We start from the raw sequence: 11,189 nt of genomic DNA, 5'->3' as shown, positions 1-11,189 counted from the left end.
TTCTTGGGAAGATTACTTGCTGCTCGCGCCAATCTCCTTGGATTTGCGTGCTTCTTTTTCTTGATGTTTGCCCTTGCCTTCCTCCCTCAGCTACACAGATTCTTTTGTATTTTTTGCTGGCTGAGGCTTCTGATTGTTCATTGTCTGGTCTTGAGTTTTTCACCAGGTGAGCCAGCTTGCCTGATTTCACGTCCTTTTCAATTGCATCCTTCAAGTGGTGGCATTCATCAGTGTTGTGTCCTGTGGATTTGTGAAATTCACAGTACTTGCCACTGTCTGATGGTCCCTTGTAGTGTAGTGGCTTGGGGCTTTTGAATTGGACATTCTCCGTGCTTAACACCTGTGAAGGCGTTTTAGTGAGGGGAGTCCATATTCTTGGCAGAGGTCTGCTAGGATCTCTGCCGCCCTCCCTCTTGTCACCCTCCCCGCGATTACGAACATCTTTTTGGGGCTGGGGTGAGCTTGGTTGCGCCTGCTTTTCTGCGGAAGAAAAACTGGTTGGTTGCAACCTGGACCATACAGAGTTCTGTTTGCCCCTTTTTTCTTTGCTGCGCGGTGACTCAGCTTGATGCGCTCTTTCTCTTGCCCTATCTTGGGCAATTTGTTTTTCATTTCTCGCGAAGATTCGCGAGGCTTCCATTAACTTGGCCCACGTGGTGGGCATGCCATCTCTGCTTACGAGAGCTCGGCGGAGTTGATCACTGCGCGCGCCTTGTATAAAGGCCACGCGCAATAGTTGCTCAGTGATACCCCCGATTGCCAGAGACTCCTGATTGAAACGAGTGATGTAGTCTTCAATCGTTTCATCATTCCTGCGCACGCAGTGCATGATGTCATCAGGGTCGCGGGTGTGTCTGCGCTGCTGTACGAAGTGGGCTTGGAACTTTTCCAATAGTTCCTCGAACCCATCAATTTGCCCAGTCGGCAAGCTCTCGAACCAGACACGCGCCGCGCCCGTGAGGCAGCGAGCAAACATGTGACACCATGTTGGCATCGTCCAGCTCTCTAGGTTTCCCGTGTTGTAAAAACCTTGCAAGAAATCGTCTGGATCTGTTGTGCCGTCATATTTGCCCAAACCACTTGGCATCTTGGTTTTGTGCTGGATGGGAGCCTTCGCGATGCGCTCAGTGAACTTTGAATGTTTCACCAAGATGGCTGGTCTATACGGTGTGGTTACGTCCACTTGCCCTCTAACTGGTGGGCTGTACGGCATGTGCAGATCCAGATCGGCTCTGGCTCCAGGCGCCATGTTCACAGGCGCGCGGAGCTGTGAGCCTCCTGCATGAGTGTCTCGCGTCTTCCTCATGCTGTGCACTTCATCACTGAACTCAGTGTGTGCAGTGTGAACATAATGTCCCTCTTCCGGCGCGCGCGCCCTTTTTGTTCCATGAACAGTTTGCTTATCAAACGCTTGCCTTTGTGTTAAGTCGGCTAGCTTTTTCTGTTTGACCATCTCATTGTACTTGTCCATTAGACGCCGCTGCTCATTTATGAGCCATTCTTTAGGATCATTTGTTTCATCTTCTGGACCCATTGGTCCTTTTTGTTTTGCGCCGGCAAGATTTTGTAACGTGAGATCGTCTGGAGGAGTTTCAGTCTGGCCGTGAGGAGTTGTGATGAAGGGACGGTTACTGGTGGCGCGCGTAGAATCACGCTGCGCCCTCAGAAACTGTTGTCCCTCATTAACATCCTCACGTTCAATATCCTCCAGAGCTTGATCAACGTTATGAACGCCAGAAACCATGGTGATTTTTTTTTATATATAGATCTGATGAGATCTGATTGCCGTTGTAACAGTGGATGGCGCCAATGAAGAAGCGTGGATCGACTCACTGATAGACGATCTACTTTCCTCGGGTATGATTAGACTATTTCACCGATGGTTTTTCTTGGATCTGGGTTCTTCCACCTACAAAATGAACAGCACCGTCAACTTACCCCTCAGAAAGGGACAGAGGGGTCCTCTTTGGGGTAACCCTCCGGTGTGAGAATAAGTATTTGTGGGAGAAGATAATAATATCAGAGAGTAAGGAATTCTGGAGAGTATTGCTTAATAGCTGAATACTCTGTGTGATTGTGTTACTGGCTGTAACTGTCTGTGAGTGAAGGTAATTGAATATGATTGAATGTGAATGAATGTGGATGAATGTGGATGAATGAATCTTCTTGTGGAGTTGATGCTGTATTTATAGTGCTAGGGTTTCCACTGATTGGGCTCAGCCTTGTTGGCCTCCTCCAATTGCTCTGCGCCACGTGTCCTCTGGGACACCTGGTGCTTTCTCATTGGTTGTAATCACGTGGTAGCACATGCGTCATGCTGAGTTGTCCACCTTTCATTTGGCAGCTGTCAACATCAGCATATTCTTATTCCTTAAAAAGATACCTTCTGGAAGGTTGTCTGACGTGCACCATCAGGGTTGCCCTAATCCTGACTTGGATAAGGATGAGGTTGATTATGTGCATGTGTGATACGCGCCTATCCTGAGGATGCGCGAGGTCTTCTCTTTATTCTCACGCGCAGATGTTTCATGCGCAGATGTGATATGCGCCGCGCGCTGATGCGCCGCGCGCATATGTGATATGCTGTGAGCATATGTGATGCCTGGGCATATGATGCCTGAGCATATGTGGTGCTTGGGCATATGATGCCCGAGCGTGTGTGGTGCCTGGGCATATGATGCCTGAGCATGTGTGGTATGCGCCATGCGCATAGGTTTTGGCTTTGTGCCTTCGTAATGTCTTGATTTCAAGCCTGTTGTCCTATATCTTGTGGGTTGACCCGCCTCGCTTGGTGTTGAGGCGGGTACATACCTCTTCACTCATCGTTAAGTATAGAACGCAAGGTAGTGGACTTGAATGATGTAACAATTATGGCAAAAAAGGGGCTGGTAAAAACAACATGAAAACATCACATTTTATTACTTACAATATGTAGGGAACTTCACAAACTACTGCACAAATTTTGCAGATGCAAAGTGGATGGTAAGCGTAGTAGCTACAAGACTCAAATAACTCGTTAATATGTTTCGTTGAGATATCGCTTATAACAAACCAAATAGAAGTACAATGTACAAGGGAACCCATTTGGCTTATAAAGCCCACATTAGTTGCTCATACAACCGATATGGGATAAGTCTCATACCTTGAAATGGTTTAAGTCCATAACAATTGACCCTCTTTAAGGACCAACCTCCTCGTTGGTCACGGCTGGCTCACTCTAGGCACCATTTCGAGTGGTGGTTGGTCACAACTAACTTCCTCCAGGCCACCACTCTATGGACCACCACTCCGAGGTTATTCGATCAAGTTATTCAAGTCAAATAGAAACTCGAGTTATTCAAGTCAAACATAATTTTTTACATTACTTTTTTAGTTATGTTTTTTATGTTGAATTTGTAACTTTTAAAAACTCTAAAATCCAGGTACCACGTGAGTAGTATTCAAATTGGGTTAATTCGATATTCAAATTCGATCAAATTTGAGTACGCTTATTCGAATCGGTTTATTCAAATTTTAGCCAAATTTGTCTGTTTTAAAATCTCAAGTTCGAATAACTCGATTTGAATAACTTAAATTTAAATTTCAATTTGATGAACACTCCTGCTTATTATTTATATAAGGAATATTGGATTTTAATAATCCCTATTAAATGGTATTGGCCGATAATAATCCCTATTCGTTTTATCGCCACTAGGCGGTCCCAAATTCAAAAAAGTTGGCCCCCCAATGGTCCCCCGTTAAAAATGAGTTAACGACGTAGAGTTTTTTCTGAATTTCAAACCAATGTTTTAGGGCTTTTGATCGTTAGGAGGATACGAGTTGATGGGTGTAAAACTTAGCTCGAAACAATGATCAAAACGACTCGATTTTGGTTAATTGTAAGTTCGAACACCCGAATTGAAGCATTGTTTCGTCATTTTGAAGCACTATTTCAAACCAAGTTTTACAACCAATCAACTCGTATCCTCCTAACGATTAAAAGCCCTAAAACATTGGTTTGAAATTCAGAAAAAACTATAACGCCGATAAGTCATTTTTAACGGGGGGCCATCTTTTTTGAATTTGGGACCGTTAGTGGCGATAAAACGAATATGGATTATTATCGGCCAATACCATTTAATAGGGATTATTAAAATCCATTTTTCCTTTATATAATTTAAGTTGCCATAATAGATAAAGCAGTAAAAAAGGATTTAATTAAAACGAAGAAGAGTGGGCCACGTATGTTTGTGGTAAGATGCAGAGTTGCAGACAACGAAACAAGATTATTTATATAGCCCAATTCATCAAGGCTAATAAAAGAGGAATCTATAAAGCCCATGTTCTTATATGACCCTTTGAAAAAACCTTTTTTTTTTCTTCTTTTAGTCACAGTTCAAAGTTTAAATGTTTCGAGTTATACCAATGGGTTGGTAGTCCATTGTCAAAGGCAAAACCCTTAAACACATTGAATTGAGATGATTTAGGAGGTATTGTGTTTAAAATTCGCCTTTAAATTTTTCTTCCAAGTTATAAAAGATTAATATTTATCAGTATTTTGTTAGTTATATATTTTTAAGTTAGATGTGTTGTATGCATCATTTTTCCTTTTCATCTCCAACACCATTTTCTTATCCTCAATTCTTAGCTCTTCGCTCCCCCATAACTGCAGCACTAAAGTGGTTCGTTTCGCAATAGTTATATTCGAACATAGATTATGGTTTATTAGTATTGAGCACACGGGACCATATAGGCATTCAAGGTTTCACCAGATCTCACATGAAGATTAATAAGCCAATAACACAAGCTTTTCTCATGAACTGCTTCCGACTACACATTTTTCTGAGCCGCCACTTCCCAAACTAAGCCCGCTTCCTCTTCAAGCCCAACATATGTAAGAAAGTCTACCACCGTATCACTCAGCCCGCATTTCAACCACTGCAATTGAGTTAGATTTCTTGCATAAGTCAGGCCTGAAAGAAGGAAGCGGGGCTAAGTTTGGGAAGTGGCAGTTCAGAAAAAACTATACCCGGATCATGTTATTGGCTTATAAACCTTCATGTGATCCGAACGAAACATTGAATGCCTAATTGGGCTTGCATGTTCAATACAATTAACCGTAAATCTATGTCCCAATAGGTTACAGTGTTACACCAAAGCGAGAAAACAATTCTGGATTTGGGGCTTAAGGATTTATTTTATATATATATATATATATTTAAAAAGCAAGTTTCCATCTTTTCACATATTCTACTGTAGCTAATTGTACTACTAATAAAGCATGTTGTACAAGGCCTGTAATGCTCTGTTTTGTATACACGTGTTCTTCCATACCGCCTCCACGTCCGACCACCACATGACATCTGCTACTTTCATTATCCATCATTCCATCCCCTTGCTTTTATCATCTTGCTCTGTAACCCATTCTCGCTCGCTCGCTATGGACCGATCAGATACCACCAGACGCGACGATCATCCAACCGCTGACCGATGGAAATCTGTCACGATGATACAAAAGACACAGTTCTTCAATCGACTTTCAGTGGAGATACGGAGGGTTAAAGCAGGTGATCGTTCGGCGGTTTACTCCGCCACCCCCGCAAGCACCTCTGCCAAAACCTGAACAGATGCTCTGTTTCTTTACTGACGCCGTTCAATTCCACTCTGGCAGTTGCCAATCCACCTCCGCCGTCGTCAGTCCTTACCAAACGTGACCTTCAGACCGGAATCCCCAATCTAACATCACTCTTCGATCAGGTTATTTGCGTTTTCAAATTCTTTTTTATTTAAAAGTATGCTTTTTAAGGTTTACAAAATCATCAGTGAAGAAATTGGAGTTTTTATGTGCCAAGGAAGCATGAGATTGGTCTCAATATTACCAGCAACTTAATTTGGTAACTTTCATTTCCTAATTCTCAACATCTCTAGGTTTTTGGTTCGTTTTCGGTTTCGATTTCACTATAATTTTAAACAACTCAATTTCTGATTTGGAAACACACCACACAACGTAATTTAAGAACAACTTATGCAGGCTATTAGTTCTTATTCAACTTATTATTGTTTGCTTCATTAATTAGTTTAATCACTTTTAAAAATGTTGCCATTGTGCTTTTTTGGTTTACTGGACTGGAAAAGTAGTACAATAATTGTGCAATTTTGCTCATTGTATAAACTTATATTGTGATTGTTTTATAACCTTTGACCTGAAAGCTATTTCCGAAGACGAGACGAGAACACGCGACCATGAGAAATCAAAAGTCAACGACAGAGATCGAAGAAAGGAAGATGAATTTGATAACCGTGAGAAGTAGAAAGATCGAACACGGGATAGAGATCGTGAGAAACATAGAGGTAGTTCTTGAACTGCAACGATGTCTTTAGTATTGAGACGACGGCGTTGGTCAAAAACCTACCCGCAGCATCGATGGAATTCGAAACAGAGAAGTAACATCTTCATCTTCCACACTCGCTTCAGTTTATGATTATCATCATTCAATTCTATTCAGTTTAGGCGTATGGATATATATACTTAGGGCTATTGATGTTACATTATTAAGGTATATAAGTTCTTGACTTTTAAATTAATAGTCAACCTGAATTCTAAATAATGTTGATTGGCAAGGTTCACTTATTTTGATATGCTCTATAAAAAAGATTGATTTGTGGTTTGTAGGGCTTTGGGATATTCAGACGAGGATAGAGAGAGCTTCCGTATCATGTAAATTTCATTTTATGTTTACTTTAAGGGGGAGCGGCGGGGGGGGGGGGGGGGGGTTGATTATTATTTGCTATTTCATTATGCTAATCTATTATATGATTTTCCTGTAGAGAACAGAAGTTACATCATTATTTGGGGCTGATTTACTTTCACTTTGGTCCTAAGGTTACACATGGGTAAAAGTTCAAATGGTTATACACTAATATGATTCGTGTTCATTGTGCACAGTTCTTTGACACGCTGATATAAAGGTAAACTATCTACCATTCGTCTTTATAAATTTTATGGCATGCATGTATGTGTGTGCTATGTACATTTATATTCACACATGGTGAATTGAGTAAGCTATTACCAACTCTAAATTAAGAACTATGATGTCATAACACGTAATTTCATAGGTTTGTTTAGTTGGGTCTGGCTCGGTAACCGAGTTTAGAACGGGTGGTTTCGGGTCAGTTTCGTAATTCGATTACAATTAAAAACGACAATGGGTTAAGATAAAAAAGGGAATATGAAACTCAAAGCTTGACAAAGAATGTTTGACCTACCCGATCCGAACTCAATTACCGAACCCTAAACCCAACCTGAACCCACAAGAAATGTAAGTAAACAACATTCGACTTACTGGAACCCTGGCCTGAAGTAGCTCAAAAACTGACTAAGCAATGCCCAAAACCACAACCCGACCATTAAAATCGACACCCGAGAACAAAAATGAGCTTCCCTTTACCTTTTATATTATTTTAACCGTAATCGGTTACCTAAAAGGGTCCGTAATAGATAACCAAAGCTGACCCGAATCAGGTTTAGGACTACATAGGATCAAGTTTCAGTAGCCTTATACTTTAATTGGGTTCGGGTATTTCGGGTTTTGTTTACTCAGTTTTTGGGTGACTTTGAGTCAGGCTCGATAATTGAGTTCAGGTTGGGTGGTTCCGTGTCAGTTTTTGATAAGTGACTACAGTTATAAAAGAAAACGATTTAAAATAAAAAGGAAAAAAGAGGGTATATAATTATCATGGTAGTTGTGGTTTTTCTACAATTCAATCCTTTGATGCTAAATTCATATATACTTTCGTTACTTGCTGAAATTGTTACAATGTGGATGCAGTTGCTAACGAAATATCCCACGAAAACGCGGTAAAGCTGGTGAATATGCACATCAATCATATAAAAATGTCTCTCGATCTAGCTTTTGATTATGCATGAGACAACCTCTATGTGAGTATACCTACCTACTTATCTAATAACTTTACCTGCTTATACTGCATACTTACATGTTAAAAACGGGTCAAATGAACAAAAGTTGCTAAAAGTTGTATTATAGTGCATGCTAGATATTTAGATTGTTAGTGCAACATTATAGTTTGTGTAAATGCCTTAGTTATTTATAAGAAAAACGTAAAAATGTTGATCTTGCATAACGAAAAATATATGTATGGGAATTGCATATTAGTGTTCTACTGCGTGCTTTGAAATGGCAAGCCTATTAATCAAGTAAACGTCAATAAGTTGGAAACTTACGAGACAACGAAAACTAGGATACTTTATACAATATTAACAATACTTGGATTCACAATCCCATATTATAACCTTTTGAAATCGTCCATTTGTATTTTTCTTTCATCCGGGTGAGAAGTGCTCAAGACTGGCGCAAAAAGCACCACACCAATACTGAATAAACCACATATGCAGATTTTTTTAGAGAACATATTATTGAATTAGTATACATTTATTTCATTTTGGATTCATTCAGTTTGTGATGTTGAACCTTCTGGAGCATATATGCAATGTAAAATCGACATGTTTCATGTTTTTAACGTGTTCCGCCGTAGCATGCAGGTACGCATACATGTATTGCAAAATCGATGTTTCATGTTGTTAACGTGTTCCGCCGCAACGCGGGGGTACTCATACTAGTTGGAATTAAAATGTAATTTTATATTCCAACTTTCTGGTTTTATAATTTATTGGAATTATATTATATATATATATTAAATAACAACTTCTCTTTAACAAAACTGTGCAATGAAAGCTGTACATGGTGCATTATAAGTTGTGACTTTCGCATTAATAGTTGTACTGCATGCTTTAATTGTTATACTCATTGTCACGTTTTTAGTGAAATGGATGGATAGTCGTCGTCATATACGCGGCTTTCTCTCCCCAAACCTATAACCACAATAAAGTTTACCAGATCTGCAACCGTTTGAAAATCAAAATCAAAAGATTTTTCTCTCTCTATACAATTCATCTTCTCTTCTCTTTATTTCCATGAACTCTGCCCGGCCTCAATGTTGGAATCGTACATGATGGTAGTAAGACGGTGACGGTTCGTTAAGTCTTTGTGCACGAAATCTGCTTTCCCTTTCGGTCACCACCTTGCCGGCTTCCGTTTTGGAACCCTAGGCGACGGTGGCTGAGGTAATATGCTGATGTTTGACTGTCGTTAGGTTCCATTTTGGATCCATAAGCGACATCGGTCTTTGATTGCGGTAGTTGCCGTTGCCCGGCTTCCATTTTGGAAACCTAGGCGGCGGTGGCGAAGGTAAGACGGTGATGTTTCAGCGCTTCTGTAGCTCCGAAGTACCCTTTCTCTTCCGATGACGGTCGTTGCCAGCTTTCGTGTTGGAACCCTAGGCGGCAGCCGTCATGGAGGTATGACGGTGGTTTTGACTGTCGTCGGTTTCTACTTTGTAGTTCTCCGACGAGGTAGTTTTCGTGTGTGTGGAAGGTGGATCCGATTTGTGTTTTTGACGGGTTCAGTTTTGGAAACCATAGGTGAAGGCGATTGGGACAATTGTCGGGTTCGTTTTGAAACTCTTGATAGAGAATGGCTAGAATGTGCTCGGATACCGTTTTCTTTCTCTTTGTTGAGGGTTTTAGTCGTGACGACGGTGTCATGGCAACTTTGGTTGCAGCCATTCCAGAACTGACCCGTGCTTTGTTGGCAATGGGAATAATGTTACATGTGTTTGGTTGGCAGTGACGTGGTTTTTCGTCATGCTATGATGAAGCTCCAATATTTGGCATGGCAACCTATGCTCCACGGTGGAGATCTCTGAGCCACGAGTTGATTAACATTTTCGGTTACCTGAGCTTTTTGTTGTGCTTTTGACTCTTTGTTGTTCGGTTATTTGCGTTTCTCATGGTTCCAGAAAGATCAAGTGCTTATTTGTTGTTTTGGTTTTTATTTTGTTCATTTTGTATTTTATTTTGGGGGTTGATAATTTTCAATTGCATTTACATTGTGTATGTGCAGAATACTTAAGTGACTTACTGGGAAACCCACTCCAAATTTGTATTATATATAGAAAAAGATATATTTGGAAAAGACTTTCAAATGTTGGTTCTTGGAAAGTATATAAGCTATAGACAACTGATACATTTTTGAGAATATCTTCATTTTCACTCAAAACTTTCTGGCCCTATGAAGAGTTTAGTCAAGGTTTCAAGTATGAAGTTTGTTTAGGTAAAGAATATGCAACTAATACTCATTTATGACAGTTTGTGTGAGGTAGCAACGTAAGTTATGTTACACGATATATGCTATTAGGATTTTGAAGCTTGAAATTAGGGGTTTGATGTTTGTAGGACTCATGAAAGTTAAACGCATCCTAGACTATCTATATACTTTGTAACCAACAAACCACTTTGTAACCAACAAGCATTATCGAAGTCGTGTCTAATTTACATTATAGAAACTTTGTGCAGACATTGTTTTGGTTTTTTTTACATGTATTCTGTTTTCGTTTCTCTTGAATAGTCCCGGTTAGTATTTCTAATACCATTGTCGGATGATTCATTTCTTTTACATGTATTTCGTTTTCGTTTCTCTAGAATAGTTCGGGTTAGTATTTCTAACACCATTGTCGGATGATTCCTTTCTTTTACATGTATTTTGTTTTCGTTTCTCTGAATACTTCGGGTTAGTTTTTCTAAGACGATTGTCGGATGATTCCGAAAACAATTGCGGTTTTCTTCCTTTGTCACCTGTTGCGCGGGTATTGATACTAGTTCAAATTTAAAATTCAATAAATATTATAAATATGGTTGGATATTAAACAGATTTGGCGTCGAATTAGAACCGAATGAATTCATTTAAATTCTCTTGACGAAAGAGTACATTTCTTTCAAATATTTAAAGGAATTAAACCCTTTTTAATTTTGAATATTCTCAAATAACCTAACATTTTAAAAACGGCAAATCCACCTCAAATTTCTATAAAACTAAATCGTATTAATAATTTGATGTATACATAACTCTAATCAATAATATAGACTTTGTTTGAAAGCAATAATCCACTATACAGATGAAAGGGTTTGTAGTATGACGGTATCAAAAGTATGTAGCAAACGTATTTTTTTTAACTGGTTTAGGCTTTTAGTCTTATGGTAAATATTAGTGTTGATAAAGAAGTAATTTTAGATGGAGTACGAGTTGGCGGTTCTGAAAAAAACTATAGTGTGCGAATGGACACAGTTTTAAACT

General features: G+C 39.6%; 1 long non-coding RNA gene across 1 annotated transcript; it reads left to right on the top strand.

Moving 5' to 3' along the window:
* The first annotated feature begins 6,217 nt into the window (after positions 1 to 6,217).
* LOC143601469 (uncharacterized) lies at positions 6,218 to 8,425 on the top strand. Its single transcript, XR_013147655.1, has 3 exons — positions 6,218 to 6,536; positions 6,653 to 6,697; positions 6,808 to 8,425. It is a non-coding gene; the product is annotated as an uncharacterized LOC143601469 (long non-coding RNA).
* Positions 8,426 to 11,189: the final 2,764 nt, after the last annotated feature.

The sequence above is a fragment of the Bidens hawaiensis genome, unplaced genomic scaffold, assembly GCF_021521415.1.
Source record: "Bidens hawaiensis isolate Kalapana, Puna unplaced genomic scaffold, B.hawaiensis_p1.1 tig00056358_1, whole genome shotgun sequence".
Lineage (NCBI taxonomy): Eukaryota > Viridiplantae > Streptophyta > Magnoliopsida > Asterales > Asteraceae > Bidens > Bidens hawaiensis.
The sequence above is the reverse complement of the archived record's forward strand: the minus strand, read 5'-3'. Positions and strand labels throughout refer to the sequence as shown.